Source organism: Varanus komodoensis, unplaced genomic scaffold, assembly GCF_004798865.1.
Source record: "Varanus komodoensis strain SLA01 unplaced genomic scaffold, ASM479886v1 scaffold19, whole genome shotgun sequence".
Taxonomy (NCBI): domain Eukaryota; kingdom Metazoa; phylum Chordata; class Lepidosauria; order Squamata; family Varanidae; genus Varanus; species Varanus komodoensis.
In genome coordinates, this window is record NW_025335550.1 from 10,715,234 (window position 1) to 10,729,391 (window position 14,158).

General features: G+C 51.6%; 1 protein-coding gene across 1 annotated transcript in view; it reads left to right on the forward strand.

Annotated features, from left to right (window-relative positions):
- Nucleotides 1-14,158, forward strand: part of JPH3 (junctophilin 3) — a 39,853-nt gene that overhangs the window by 1,013 nt on the left and 24,682 nt on the right.

Sequence of the window (14,158 nt, forward strand, 5' to 3'; positions counted from 1 at the left end):
CCTGCAGGCCGGAGGCAGTCAGGTGCCCGTCCATTGCAGGCCCACCACGAAAGGACAGCGAGACTCTTGAACGGTCTTCTCCAACCTGGTGGTCTGCAGATGTGCTGACTCCAACTCCATGCTGGCTGGAGGATTCTGGGAGTTAGAGTCCAGCACTTCTGCAGGCCACCAAGCCAGGGAAGGCTGATCCCAAATGCACCACCTCAGACCTGTAGATCATCAAAAACTGGGCTGCTTAGGAAAAATGCACACACAGAACCCTTCAGAAGGCGGAGAACCCTGTCCCCTAACATTTGGAGGTGCTTGCCATGCTAAGAACACCTGGCTCTCCGTGAGCTCGATGCATCCAGAGCTTCTTGGGCAAACAATCAGAACTCACAGAGGATGCTTGTTCTGAGATTCCGCAGCTCTGAGGCAGGAACTCAGAGGCTGTGCTCAGCTTAAGGCGTCACTTCTGGAGTCATGCAGGGGGCAGGAGGCGGAGTGGGGGTGCTGATGGGATAAACAGAACCCTGTGTGGCCAGGAAAGCACAGAGAAAATTCTGTGGCCCGTCGCAGCGCTGAGGACTACTTTGGAGAAAGTACTGGCCTCTCTCCTGCAACCAGCTGAATCACTTTGCCTTGTGTTGGGTGGCAGTTTTCTAAGCGATCGCTGCCATGTAGCCCTGGCTGTGGGCCGAGCCGCTAGGCCTGCGGGGGCTCTCTGCTTCTGAAGTTCTGTGGCCGTGGCCATGCATGTGCTGCCCCCTCCCCACGCCCAGAGCTGCTCCGTCTACCTGAAAGCCATTAGGTGGGAAAAGAACGTGCAAAAGGCCTCGGTTCTTAGTCCCGAAACATTCAACAGTGGAGGAAAAACAGGGAAGATGCTCAGCCTCAGAATACAGTGTTGTGAAGCAGTTTCCTGTCTTGGGGTAACGAGGTGGAGAGGAAGGGCGGTTCCTTCAACCTGTGCTGCATTTATGATTTACCTTTGTGTGGTTTGAGCTGGGAATGCTGTGCATTTGAAAAGCAAAGAAGCGGAGCACCGTCTGGGTACGTTCTGCATGTTTTTGCTGTGCTGGCAGCTGTCTTTATTGCTCCCTAAGGAGGCCGTACAGACTGACTACTTTGGTGTTTTGTGTTTGTTTGCTTGTTTGTTTTTCCTGTAAAGACAAGACTAAAGCCAAGATTAAAGCTAGCGACTCCAGAGATGAGTGTTTTGGAAAAGGCTTGGGCTCCCCATCCCTTGGTTTAGGAATCAGGGCAACGGTGGTGTCTTACACTGCAGTTTCTAAAGAAACCCGGACAGAGCCTCTTTCTCTGTGGCGCACACACACACCTCATAGGAAACACATCCGAATAATCCCAGAACCAAGCAAATTTTAGAGCTGTTGGCCAGGAAAGGTAATCTTGCCTCTAAACTTGGAAAGCCTGGATGAAAACGAACTTTGGGTGGTTGTGAAAATCATTCAAGATGCAAGGACTGAGTGGACAGCAAAACCTCCTGTATCACTTATAAAGAAAAGAATTGATGCCGGACTGTCAAGCCTTGATTTGGGCCACAAAATAACCTTGTGGTCGTCAGTCTGGAAACTAAATAGAGCTCGGAGACGAGAGGATGTCCTAAAAGATGGCATTCGGTCTCTTTTCTGGCATATCTTTTTTCTTATGGTTCCTCTGAGGATAAGCAAACCCAGTGAAACTCAGCCAAGCTCTGGAAGGGTACATGCAGATTTCTGGTGAACTAAATCAGAGCCTTCCTGGGCTGACCAAGGACCGTTCTCAATTAATCTCCCGTATCTGGCTGGTAATAGGGCAGGGATGTGTATGAAGTCTCTCTGTTACGGGGGAAGGAAAAGCTCCCAGGTTGTCATGCAAAAAGAGACCTGTTGAGAATAGAGGGATGCACATCTCTCGAACCCGTCTGATTTATCAGCTGCATCCCTTCCTGGGATGCTAAAATTATCTGTCACCTGCCGTGTCATATAAGTTTTGTATCAGATGTAAAAGCAGATCCACTTGAGCTCACAGGTTGAGAAAAAGAGAAGCATCTGTGGATGGAGGCCCTGAACTCCAAACCTGCATCTTCTTGTGAAGCTGATGAAGGGGACGAGGGAGAGGTAGTACCATGATTTGAGCATTCCCTCGGTTGTGCTCAAAGGACTGGCATAGGGTCCAATTTTAGCAAGAACTTTGCATTAGGGGCCCAAAGAGCTCCACTTCCCTCGCTTGCTTGCCTCGGGCTATTTAGGCAGGAGGTCCTCCACACGACTCCCACGGCCCCCTCCACCGTCCCGCGGGCCAGGTGTAGCCCTGCTGCAAGAAGACGACGCATTTTTCATTTGCTGCCCTCTGAACTCCCTCTTGGGACACATTCCTGTCTTCACCGATGGGCACATACCTTGCTGTGGCCCCACACGCAGGACACAGGTGCTCATGCCTCCACCTGGATGCTTCTGTGGCAGAGCCCCTGCTTTGCACACAGGTGGTCCAAGATCCAGTCTTTGGGAGCATCTCTGGGCAGGGCTAGGAGAGCTTGGGCTGCTTCTGCCAGCCAGTGTCTGCCCCACTGGGCTATGGACCAAGGGTCAACCAGCCCCCTACCTTCCCGTGTTTCAGCTGCACTAGCCCCAAGCCAATGCATGGATCACAGAGTCACAACTGCAGCAGCAGTGCATGGGACACAACAGGAATGGGGTTCATATTTGCACAGAAATGCATCACACACATCCAGAAGGAAAGCAATCCCTCCGCGGGGACTGCCCTTCCCCAGCCTGATGCCCTCCAGATGCACTGAACTCTGGCTCTTGGTATCCCCGGTCAGCCATGCTGCAAATGGCAGTCCGGTCGACATGGAAGTCTTGGCACACCCCACAGTCAGGAAGATTATCATGACAAAAGCATCGAAAGCCTCATGGGTCTCAAGGGACCTACATTCCACGCTCACCCTTCCTAACATCGAACTGGAGTGAGCCACGGATGGCTTCTCCTGTGCGTCCATTTTCACTCTCAAGGATTTGCACCCACACACTGAGTCCAACACACCCTGATCCGCAGCCACATTGGGTTGTCCCGCTCACTCCCCTGGACAAAACCTTCCCATGGCTCCAATTACAGGCCTCCTTCCTGCGCTGGATTAAAGAGTTGGGCTTGTCCCTTCTGGGGCCACGGCTACTTACATGCCCCTCAGTACAGCTTCCTCTTAAAACATGCACACATCTGAAAAAGGAACGGATCCGAACATTTCTTGGGCACGAACCTTTTTGGGAGCCGAAGCAACAGATAGGAAAGCAGTCAGGCGTAAACCTGGGAACTGAGTACTGGTTTCTCAGTCTGAAAATTACCATCTGTAAAAAAAGAAAGAAAGGAAGAAAGGCAGGCCTTCAAGCAGTTCATGTGTCCCTGCAATCTCTACTTGAGCTGCTTTATATTTGGCGATTCAAGCAGAGCGAGCTGAACAATACCAGGAAGGTGGCTCTCTCTTGGAAATAACTAAGCAATGCAGTAGTTACTGTTTCAGGCTGACGTTAGCAACTCCAATTAGTTTAGCCGATCCTTAAAAATGTTTAAAAGCAACAACCCAAGCTTCATTTCTAGTAATCTCATCTCAGAATAGCACACTCGCTGTTCCTCCCTCCTCCTCCTCCTCCTCCTCCCCTCGCTTTTTGTTTCAGAACCTTGGAGAGCGTCTCCCTCCTCCAGCTGAGCTGACGGGGCAGGCAAGCAAGCCAAGCAAGCCACCGGGCCTGTTGTATAAGCCTTCCCTTTATTTCATACCCGCTCCCTCCTGCCTTGAAATGCAGCGAGGTGCTGCAGACACTCCTGCAAGCAGTGCCTTCCACAAGCTCCCTTCAGATGCCTGTCCAGGTGGCACAGAGTCTCACCTTGATACCAGGGCTCTGAGCTGTGCCCCACTTGGAAGATGCTTGGTTGCCGGTCAATGGACTTTCTTACAAATAACCATTGTCCCTAAAATTTGACTGGAAGGAGAACAGGTGCCTCAGTCACATCCGACCTGCACCATTTCTAGCCCACCAAGACAGCTCCCCAGGTTGCCAGCGGCTTCACAGCCATCCTGTTTTCTGCAAGCCACAGGACAGGAGTCCCTAGTGGGTGGCCGTGAATGGCCATGGAGTGTATCTGGTGCCCTCCAGGGGTTCAGGCATCCTATGGAAAGTTCCATCTACAGCGGTTCTTTCCCCCACTCCAGGCATCACATGGTGCTGTCCTCTCCTGGCTAGCAACGTGCACCCGCTGCAGCTGCGCTCCAGGTTTGCCACACAGTCTCCCATCGGGGTGTGTGGAAAGCGGGTGCCTAAGCAGGTTTTTAAGATAACCCATTCCGGCAATGATGCGCAGTTGCGCAACGATAAAGGATGCCTGCATGTCGAGTATCAGATGGAAGCAGGGAGGTTTCCTCTGGTGCCTTTTTGTTCCACTGACATCAGTTGATTATCCAGGAAATCATGACAGCTGGGTGTCAGCAGGTTCTCCTTCGAGATGTAAGCCATGATTGTTATAGGTTTTGACTAGAAACGAAACTATCTGGGCTGTTTCTCATTATCCCCCACTCCCCAGTTTGCGCTAAACCTGGGGACAAAATAAAGTAATTAAAAAGTAAGCAGGTGTGTTTCAACCTGAATTCAGAATTTTTTTCTACATCCAAGGTTTCGCACAGCTTTCCAAATGAGACCCAAAACTCTGTTCTTGCTCTGTGCATGTTGAAAGAGAGATGAAGCGAAAACACGTGGGCTCTGGGGTGGTATAGAAGCACTGTCAGTAAATGAGAGAGCGGAACATCATGGTTTTCTAGCTTACTCATTTTCTTGTCCTGAAGAAGACCTGACTTTTGTGTATTCCTATGACAGTGCAACTTCTTCCTGCGATGTTTGCAACAGGCAACATGGGTGCAGGGGAGTTGGGTCTCTGGTGTGGAACGCTCACAATTGTCACTTAAGCCCGAGTGTCCATCCTACCAGCGCTGACTTGGTGATGACACAGCTGCATCCCTGGTCCAGATCTCTGTGTGAGCTTCATGGAATGTGACTATAATCAATCAGTCAGTCAGTCAATCTTGACCATTCTCAGCTAGGAGGACCAATGGTTTACTAAGTGTCGGGCAGATTTTTATGTCTAAAATATCCAGGGTTCTTTGAGTGAATCGAGCAAACAGCACAGTTTTGTTAAAAACAAGAACTTGAGTTTCCCTGCCTGGTAAGCCGTCCCCAAGATGCGTCGGACTGCCATTCCAATTACTCCTAACCTTGGCCACAGCTGGATGTTGCAGCCCAACATATCTGGAAGGCACCAGGTTGGGGAAAGCTGGTGTGGGTAACCCCTAAGATTCGAATCATGGCGTTTGTGAGGTCCCCCAAAAGGACAGGGAGAAATTGTTTCTTCTGCAGGGAGACAAAGAGTGTGCACACCTGGGAGCAGCACAACCCCATACCAGTCTACACAGAAGTAAGCCTCCTTTGGTTCAGTGGGACTTACTTCCAGGAAAGTTGGCACTGGCCCGTAGCCCAATGCTCTCTTCGTGAGAGTGACGAATCGAAGCCAGCGAGCCTTTCTCGCAAACGCCGCTCGCTCAACTGTTTACAAGTCGTCTCCAAGTGCCAGCCGGTGCATCAGGGCGCACTGCGCAAGCAAGACGGGCGGCCTGAACTTGCCTCTCGGGTGGCTTGAGATCACAGAGTTTGCGATGAGGATTACCGAGTCTGAAGGTGAGAAGGAGAGAGAGACAGGGAGAACTAGTCAGGTTTTGCAGCAGCCTGTGCAAGAGGCAAACTAGAAATAACAAGGGAGATGGAAGCCTCTGGGGCATTTAGCATCCCGCACACGAATGCACCGGGCCATTTGTGAGGCGGATCCTGCCCTCAGAAGCACAGCAAGTTGGCCCCGGATTGTGCCAGGACAGGAAAGGAGCTGGCATGATGCAGCTGGCAGCGCTTCGGGGGCACACGGCGCTTGACACCCAGGGCAAGCCGTGGTTCCTTGCCCCAGCCTCCCACGCAGGGCTGTCGCCAGGTGGGAAGGGGCAAGGCCTCGTTCCCCGGAGGTGCCAGAGGAGGAACAGGACTTTGGCAGGCTGGCTTCTCTTGCGCATGGCCGTGCCCAGCTTCGGGCCAAAGCCTGGCGACATCCTCCTGGGGAGACCGAGCTCCAGGGAACGCGCATGCCGCGCCTCTCCAAGCAACCTGCCCAAGTATCGCCATAGAGACAGCTTCCTGCTCCTCGGCTGCTTTTGACTCGCTGTGCGGATGCCAGCTTCCGTCGCCTACAAGCTGCGGGACTCTCCCGTGCATTCCCCCTCACCGTGTCAGCCTCGTGGGCCGCAAAGAAGAGCCCAGCTGGAAAACGAATGGAGCAGCCAGAAAGCCCAAAGGGGGCATTGGGTCCGAGCTAACCCTGTGCGTGTCCTTCAAGCCACCCCACACCCGAGGTTCCTGGTCAAAGTACCAAGGCAGGAGGGGGCTAGTCGCTCAGAGAAGCTGTCAGGGAGCCCACCTTACTGGGCTTTCCCCAAATCCTTTATCTGAATTGGGAGCCAGCAACGGGGGGGGGGGGGCAGTTCCCTTCAGTGGGCCTTCCCGAGATCCTCGGAAGTGTGTGTGGTGTGGAGGCAGTGGAGAGGGAGGTTCCTTCCTCCCCTTCTTGAAAAGCTGGAGCTCTGGGAGCCCACGAAGCAGGTGGGTGGGCCATTCAGGGTGGATGCAGGAAGGGGCTTCCTCACACCCTGTGTTCAGCTGCAGGGCTCCCTTCCACGAGATGCTGTGAGGGCCACCAGTCTGGGGGGCTTCCGGGGGGATTGGGCCAAGACAGGGAGGACATAGAGGCCCGTCCCAGTGCTGCTGGGCCACCTCCAGCATCCGAGGGGGGTGTCTGTGTGCGCCCCTGTCTGCGGAGGTGGGCTGCGAGGATGCTGTGGGCACCAGACAGGGTTTGTGGCTTTCAGCTGGCCATGGCGTGAACTGAATCGGGGACCAGGTGGGCCCCAGTGTGGCGCAGCAGGCCTTCTTGGGGAGGGCCTGGGGGAGGCCTTCTGCCCATCCCTGCCATCTGAAGTGGCCTTCCCAGAAAAAAAAGGAAGGAAATGCGCAGCCTTGGTACTTAAACGGAGCTTCTTGTCCGGGGCTCCATCCCCGTTCCACTACTGGAGGGGATGCTTGCTCTGAGTGGCGTATGTTTTGGTCGCGTCTGGTGGCAATTTTACTACATTCACTTGGCGAGCCTGGTGGAAGGCCCCGTTGCCTCCCAAGTACGGTCTGGAGAGCAAGCTGAGAGCAGCAGCGGAGGGTAGGATACTGCCCAGTTTGTCTCGGGCAGAATCCTACCATGTCATTCACTAACACAGATTGGGTTGCACAAGAGACCTGGCGCACGAGGTTCGTGGTGCTGGCCTGCACAGCAGGACGTCCTGGGAAACTCGTGTAAGCTGAGACCACAAGACCTGCGCCAGGCATTTCCCGCACGTGCGTGATTGCGATGCACCGTGCGATGCCAGAGCATCCCTTTGACTCTTGACTTTTCTCGCTAACATTTGTAGGCTGGGTTTTCCTGAAAGGGATTCTTGAAGCAGATCATACAACCATCTAAACAGTATGCAACTCAAACAGATAAAAGACCTTTACACAAAAAGAGCACCATAATTAATCAGTAAACCAAGACGTAAGACAGCAGTTGGTAAAGGTAACAGCAGAGCAGGGCAAAATTCTGTTAACAGCCAAATATAAACCAATTAGCTGGAAAGATAATCACCTGAAGTGCCGTCTCAATTTGTATGGAGAGGATGGTTCAGAACTGGGATGGCATCACCAAAAAGGCACTTTCCCAGGTCTTGGAGGGCGGGGTACCCAGAGAAGGCCCTCAAAGCAGATTTTAGGTATCCTGCTCCCAATATGTACAGAAATGGTCTTAACAGGATGACTGATCTAGACAAGGCCAAAAGCCTCACGCCAGGCCCAAATTCCATTTCAGCGGCTCTGTGGACAGCATTTTCAGGATCATTCCAGGGCAGAGTTGGGTACCAAAAGGATTCATATGCTCATTTATATATACCTGGCGAAGGACCTTGGGTTATAAGGGCACCCCGATTTGTAAAATAAGATGTGGGGACAGGGGAGAGATGCAGGGCATTGTATTTCAGTGGGGCAGGGGGAAGCCTCAGGCAAAGATTCAGGGCAGCAGTAGGAGGTGGGGCACATGGGGGCCAAAAGCCAGCTAATCTGGGCTGGGGCCAGATCTTCAGATCCCTCAAGCCCCAGACTTCATTTCCGCAAGTGCCCCTGGCAGCAGGCGGCTCCAGCCCTAACGGGCCAGCTCCTGATGTGTTTTCCACCGTAATGAGCACTTATCCAAACAGGTGAGGTGCTGATAGACTTCGGAAGAGCTTCTAACAGTTCTTAAAACCAAATTCTGTTGCATTTACAAAGTGACTGTAAGGGGAGCGCCATGAAAAGCAAGGAAGTGAGGCTACTGAGATGTTTTGCCCTGAGCGGGTGTTAAATTGCACAAAGTTCTCTCCAGGAGGAACTTGGGAAAACACGCTGTGCCTCTCCGGAGGCCAGAGGGCGCAGAGCCCAAGGGTTCAACAAACAAACAAACAAACAAACAAACAAACAAACAAACGTGCTGTAATGGGGGGTGTGGTGTGGGTTGCATGTGGCATTCATCGTGGCTGCTGCCACTGGTGTCAGCTCATGCCGGGCTTTTTGCAGACCACGTATTCAGGGCTGTGGCAGGCAGAGCTCCCATTTTTCTAGAATTCAGGCAGCAAAAGCTGCTACTGGGAAGATGTTCCTCCGCTTTCGCCTCCTTGCATCATTTCCTTTATGATCCCCTCTGCGCCGCATTTGCGATGCTCAGCAATGAGTGGGTCCATTTTTAGGGGGATGGGTCCATTTTTAGGGGGATGACGGCATGTAGTCCAAGAAATCTGGCTGCATCTGCATCATGCCTGAGGGAGACAAACAGCATCAGCCTCTGCTCCTCCAGTTGAAAAGTTGCCCTTTTTCATGCTGAGAGGCCAGGCGCCTGCATGGGGCTACAATACGTGGCAGCCTTCGTCACTGGGGCAGGTGGAGGCTGGCAAGGGTACCTTGCAGCCTTGAGTCATATCTCCCCCATGCTGGCCCTTTAAGAGCTCCTTCCATTTTTTGTTCTTAATTTCAGCATCTGTGTTTTCACCCTGCTAACTAGATCTCTGGAAAATACGCTTCCTTTTCATAGATGGCTGTGATCCTTCTAAACAGCCGCTTTGCAGGGGAAGGAGTCCTGCTTTTCAGCCCCACCATTCTCAGCCGAGGCAGCGTATTCCCAGACTTGCTATTCAGAAATCAAAATCCAGGTCGAAACTCTGGTGCAGTGCGCGCTTTGCTTTCCCTGCTCAGGAAAGAGGCAGCCAAGGCACCTCCTTTTTCTTCTCGGCATCCTCGCCTTCCCATGTTCCGGGGGGTCCCATTTCCTGCAGATGATCTAAAGTTTCTTGACACCATTAGTCGCAATCTTCTCCAGAGCCCCTCTCGTTCGTTAAAGCAGTTTCATCAGGTCCCTCGAGGGCCTTTTCAATTCTCCCCTCCTCGTTTCTGGGCTGAGGCAGGGTTTGCAGCTCTGCCGTCTTCTGCCTGGTGCTCGGTATTTTGCAAAGAAGCCTGTTGCTTAATTACACGGGCTCTGATGAGCAAAGAATACTCTGTCACTGGAGAGAAGATGCTCACAGCCTGCTTAAAAGGGGAAGCGAGCCGAGGGAGCCATCCCCGTCTCTTGCCTTGCTAGCAAGGTGTTTGCCCCCGGGAGAAACAAAGAGCGTGTGAAGGGTTCTGGCTGCTGGGATTGGACCGGGGAGGAGGGAAGCACGTTTTCCCAAATGCACGTGCGAATCCGATGGGTATTTGTTCCTATAAGGCACCGACACAGCAAAGGTGCAGAACTGTGGCGCCAGAACCCAAATCTGGCTACCAGCGATCCCCAGGTGGCACCAGCCCTTTCCTTGGTGACAGATAGTTTGGCGGCTTCTTGGCTTTTGTGCCATTTCTTCCCTGGTTTGGAAGGTTGAGATGTTTCCCCTAACCCTATAGGCATGTGGGTGAGCTAAGCTGGTGCTTTGGGCCAACCTCCTTTGCTTCTAGCCTGGGTCACCCCTGGAATGTGGCCCCCAAATATCTTGGAACTGGGATTCAGCCCTCAGGAGGAAGGAGGTTCTGAGTATTTATCTACCAAGCCCCATGTTACCAGCTCTGACTGGCAGCATTGCTGTGGTGTCTCTGGTAGAGAGTCATCCTTTCCCCAACATCTGCTGCCACCTCATCGCTTTAAATACAGATGCTGGTGGCTGAACGCAGGTCGTTCCTTGTCCTTCGCAAGTGCCTGCCCATATCTTTGACTACAACACCCAGTCCTAGCCCACATGGCCCATGGTTAAGAATTATGGGATTTGTAGTGCCAAACTTCTGGGGAGTATCAGGTTCCCTGGCCCAATGTGAATATGTGTGTTATTTGGATGCTTTTGGTTTGGGTTTGAGCTTTTATTAGGCGTGTATAAATTGCTTAGGGTCTCATTTGGGTTGTGTGAAGCAACACACACGTTGGGCGGGCAAATGTGAATGCATTCAATTACTGAGCACAAAATGAAATCTGAATTTCAAATGCACATTGAACATTTTTGTCAAAAATACAAGTGAACAAGCTTCGGTTACAATTCATGGCCCGCTCAGTTAAAAGACACTTAATTTATTAATGATGTACTGTGCTTCATGAGTTATCTGCACTCCTAACCTGAGTGCAGGTTTGGCGTGTATTAATTAATTTTATTAACTCAAAATCAGGCTGTAGCAATCCTTTAATTTGAATTGCACTCAGAGAAGTAGAACTTCATCCGTCTTTCTTGTGTCTGGAGTCAGATGTTCCTCTGTTTGCAAATGAACTTTTTGTGCATCCTAAACAAGCCCTGGGAAGATGCTGGAGGGGAAGAGAAGATGCAGGATGGTAGCCACCATGTTCCTTCCCGTGGCCACTGTACCCAGGATAGCCTTCCAGGGTTTCCTGCTTCCAGCTCAGAACGTCAATTTGCAGTGCTCACATCCCCATAGCTTCTTCCTGTCTTCGCTCCCCCCTTCCTGAGTAGCCACACTCCTGCACTTCTTTGCTTGTGAATGAGCCGTTCGTGTGAACGCAGCGTAGAAATATAGAACCCCACTTTTTCATATGCTGTCAGATAGAGAAGATCGGGAGGCACCCATAACTGCATTCCCTGGATTGTTTTCCAGAGTGCACCATTCCAGTTTGGAATAGAGCAAAAGTTTATTGGAGATGACATATTACTAGGGCCGTGTTGGGCCCTTCCGGTGTTTGGGTCCAGCTGGGGCTGATGGTGCCGTAGGCCATAGTGTCCGGAGAGTCACCAGCTGCCCTAGAAGGTCCTGGGCTGTGTGGAGCAGGAAGAGGAGATGGGGCAAAAGAAACTTGAAGCGGGTCCTTCGGTTTCCACCCGGAGGCAGCAACTGCTGGCTGTGAATATTCTCTCTCACTCCAGGCATGCCCCCAACCGCCTTTCAGCCCCTCCACCAGGTTCCTGCAAGGACACTGCATTTCCCGTTGCTTGTGTCACCATCCGCTGTGGGCAGCAGGAGGCCTGGCTGCTGCGATGGGCCAGGGTCAGAAGTCACCAACTTCTGTTCGCTTTGGTGAAGACGTGGCACAAAACGACCTGCTGTTCTCTCGGCTCCTGGGGACTCCCACATCCGTGGGGGCACATGGGCTGCAGACTTTAGGAGAATCATTTTCCAGGTGCCAATTCCCACTGGGCGAGGAGAACTTTTATGACATCCACTCTGGGAGTCTTCCGGAGCCCACAGAAAAGCTTTTCATGCTGCTGGCACATTGCTTTTCTGCAATTAGCTAGCAGGAGAATGAAAGCAGGTTTCACAGAGCACTTAATATATAGCTCTACCCCATGGCCAAGATCCTGCTATCGTGTCTCCTCAGAGTTAATTTCCATTTAGCAAAGATCGGGTCTAATGCTAATTGAAAGCTTTACTGTGCGCAGCCCTTCATCTTTTTATTCTTCCCCAGGTCAGCTTGCTTGGGGAATTAGCTGTGATTGCACCGTGATTGCCCCTTATTAGTCAGCTTTTATCGTTGTGGGTGGAGATGGAATATCAATGTATTCTTTCCTTTCTGGTGTGCACATGCGTAGCTGCACACACACACTTTCCATTATAGCGAAGTGTAGCTATTCATTATAAGGGAAAGGAACACCCCGCGCCCCCCTCAAAAAAATCTACATCCAAAATGGGCTGAGCTCCTAAGAGGAAACTTTCCAGAAAAGAGGATCCCAGGAACTGGGCAAGAATGTAGGGGAAGAGGCACCACCAGCTCCTGAAACCCCAAGCTGTGAAGGATTTCCTCGGATAGCGCCAGGACGCTGTACCTGAGGTGGAGCGGAACCGTGAGCTGTGACAGGACGAGCAGTGTCCTGCTACAGAGTGGACATTCCTGTTTGAACAGCTGTGCCTGCACAGCCCTTTCTCTGAAGCTGCCCTGTTTGTCCCGTCCAAGCCCAGGTCAGCAAGCAGAGGGGCCTTGGCATTGCCCCCCCCCCTCCACAAGAGCATCAGGACAGTCCCCTGAGCAGACACCTGTCACCTGGCCAGTTCCCTTACTATGATGTGATGTGCTGCATTTTCATTTAAAATGCTGCAAGGCTGGGGGAGGGGGGGGATGGCCTGTTGGGAAATGCATCACAGGCATGGACATTAGAGGACCTTTCCAGCACCGGGCCCCCCAGACGGTGCTTCTCGCAGCGCATCCGCAGCTTTCCTTGCGCTGCCTTGCTTTCCACCGCCGTCTCCTGCATGGGCCTCGACGCGGCGTCCTCAGCCCTCCTCTTGCTCCTTACCCTAATCCCTAATCTTTCCCTATTTCCCTGTGCTAATCCTATAAATCCTCCATTAATCCTATCTGTCTAGTTGTGTCTCTGTCAGCCTTTTCTGTCTTTATGTGCACCGTGCGGGCAGGGGAGGCACAGAGCAGGTGAAGCCGCGTTCCGGGCATCCCGGCTGTAGGGCTTCATAGGTCCCAGAGCCGTCTCCATGCACCCCTTCTGTCTGTGCGCATACTGCAGCTCTGATGGGGAGGTAAAAACCAGTCTGCCCAGTATGGGGAAAACAGTCAGCCCCTTCTGCTAACATCCTGGGACCATGGAAGTGCTGCGAATGGGGGCAACCCCCAAGCCTGGCTACTTTTTGCTTGGGAATTTTAATGGGCCTGCACATGTGTCCAGAATAACACAGATATCCATTAAAACGGTGAGTAAGGAGGCGTGATGGACAGCAAAAGCCTCATCTGGATGCATACACCTGCCATAGTCACAACAAACCCTGGTCTGCTGAGCACTGATTTCCTCCTTTTCTCCGTTTGAGAAGAGTAGGCTTCTCAAATTAGGATCCCAAACCATGGTTTGATCCTGGTTGGAAGGTCAACTTGTTCCCCACATTTGGGCAAATAATGGTTTGCCATTTGGAGTAAGAGTTGTCAGCCTCCTCCCCTCATGCTAAGGAAAGGGAAGTGGCAGTCTGAAAGACTTCATATTCTCATAATGACAAACCACGGTTTATCGTTACTTCTGTTCCCATGTCACTTGTTAGCGTTGGTCTCATAAATGAAAGCAACGGTTTGCTATCTCATTTGTGATTCTGACATTGATTAGGGCTGTCTGTATAAAAGTGAACCATGGTTTCACATACATCATTTGTTAATGTTGGCCTCATAATGGCAAACCATGGTTTGTTGTTACATTTATCATTCATTCGCTTGCTAGGGTAGTTCTGCTCATTGCAAACCACAGTTTGTCCTTTCATTTATCATGGTGTCACTTGTTCAGACTGCTCACTCCATATTCTAGTATTCTTACCCCTGTGCATTTCCTTTAATTCAATCTCTAAGGGATGGCTTGTTTTCAGAGGGACAGATTTACTGTGGGTCTCCGTTCTGTCTGACTGAAATGAAACGATGACAGTTGTGGGTTGGGAAGTAAGAGGAACAAGGTAGGGATGCAAACTCTGTTGAAATTACCAAAAGAGACTTTTGAAGGAAGAGAAAGGAGTGTCATGACAACACTCAATTTTAAGAACGTATCATGGGCACTGTGACTGCTCCAGTACAGCAGCTTGGCTTTATCAAA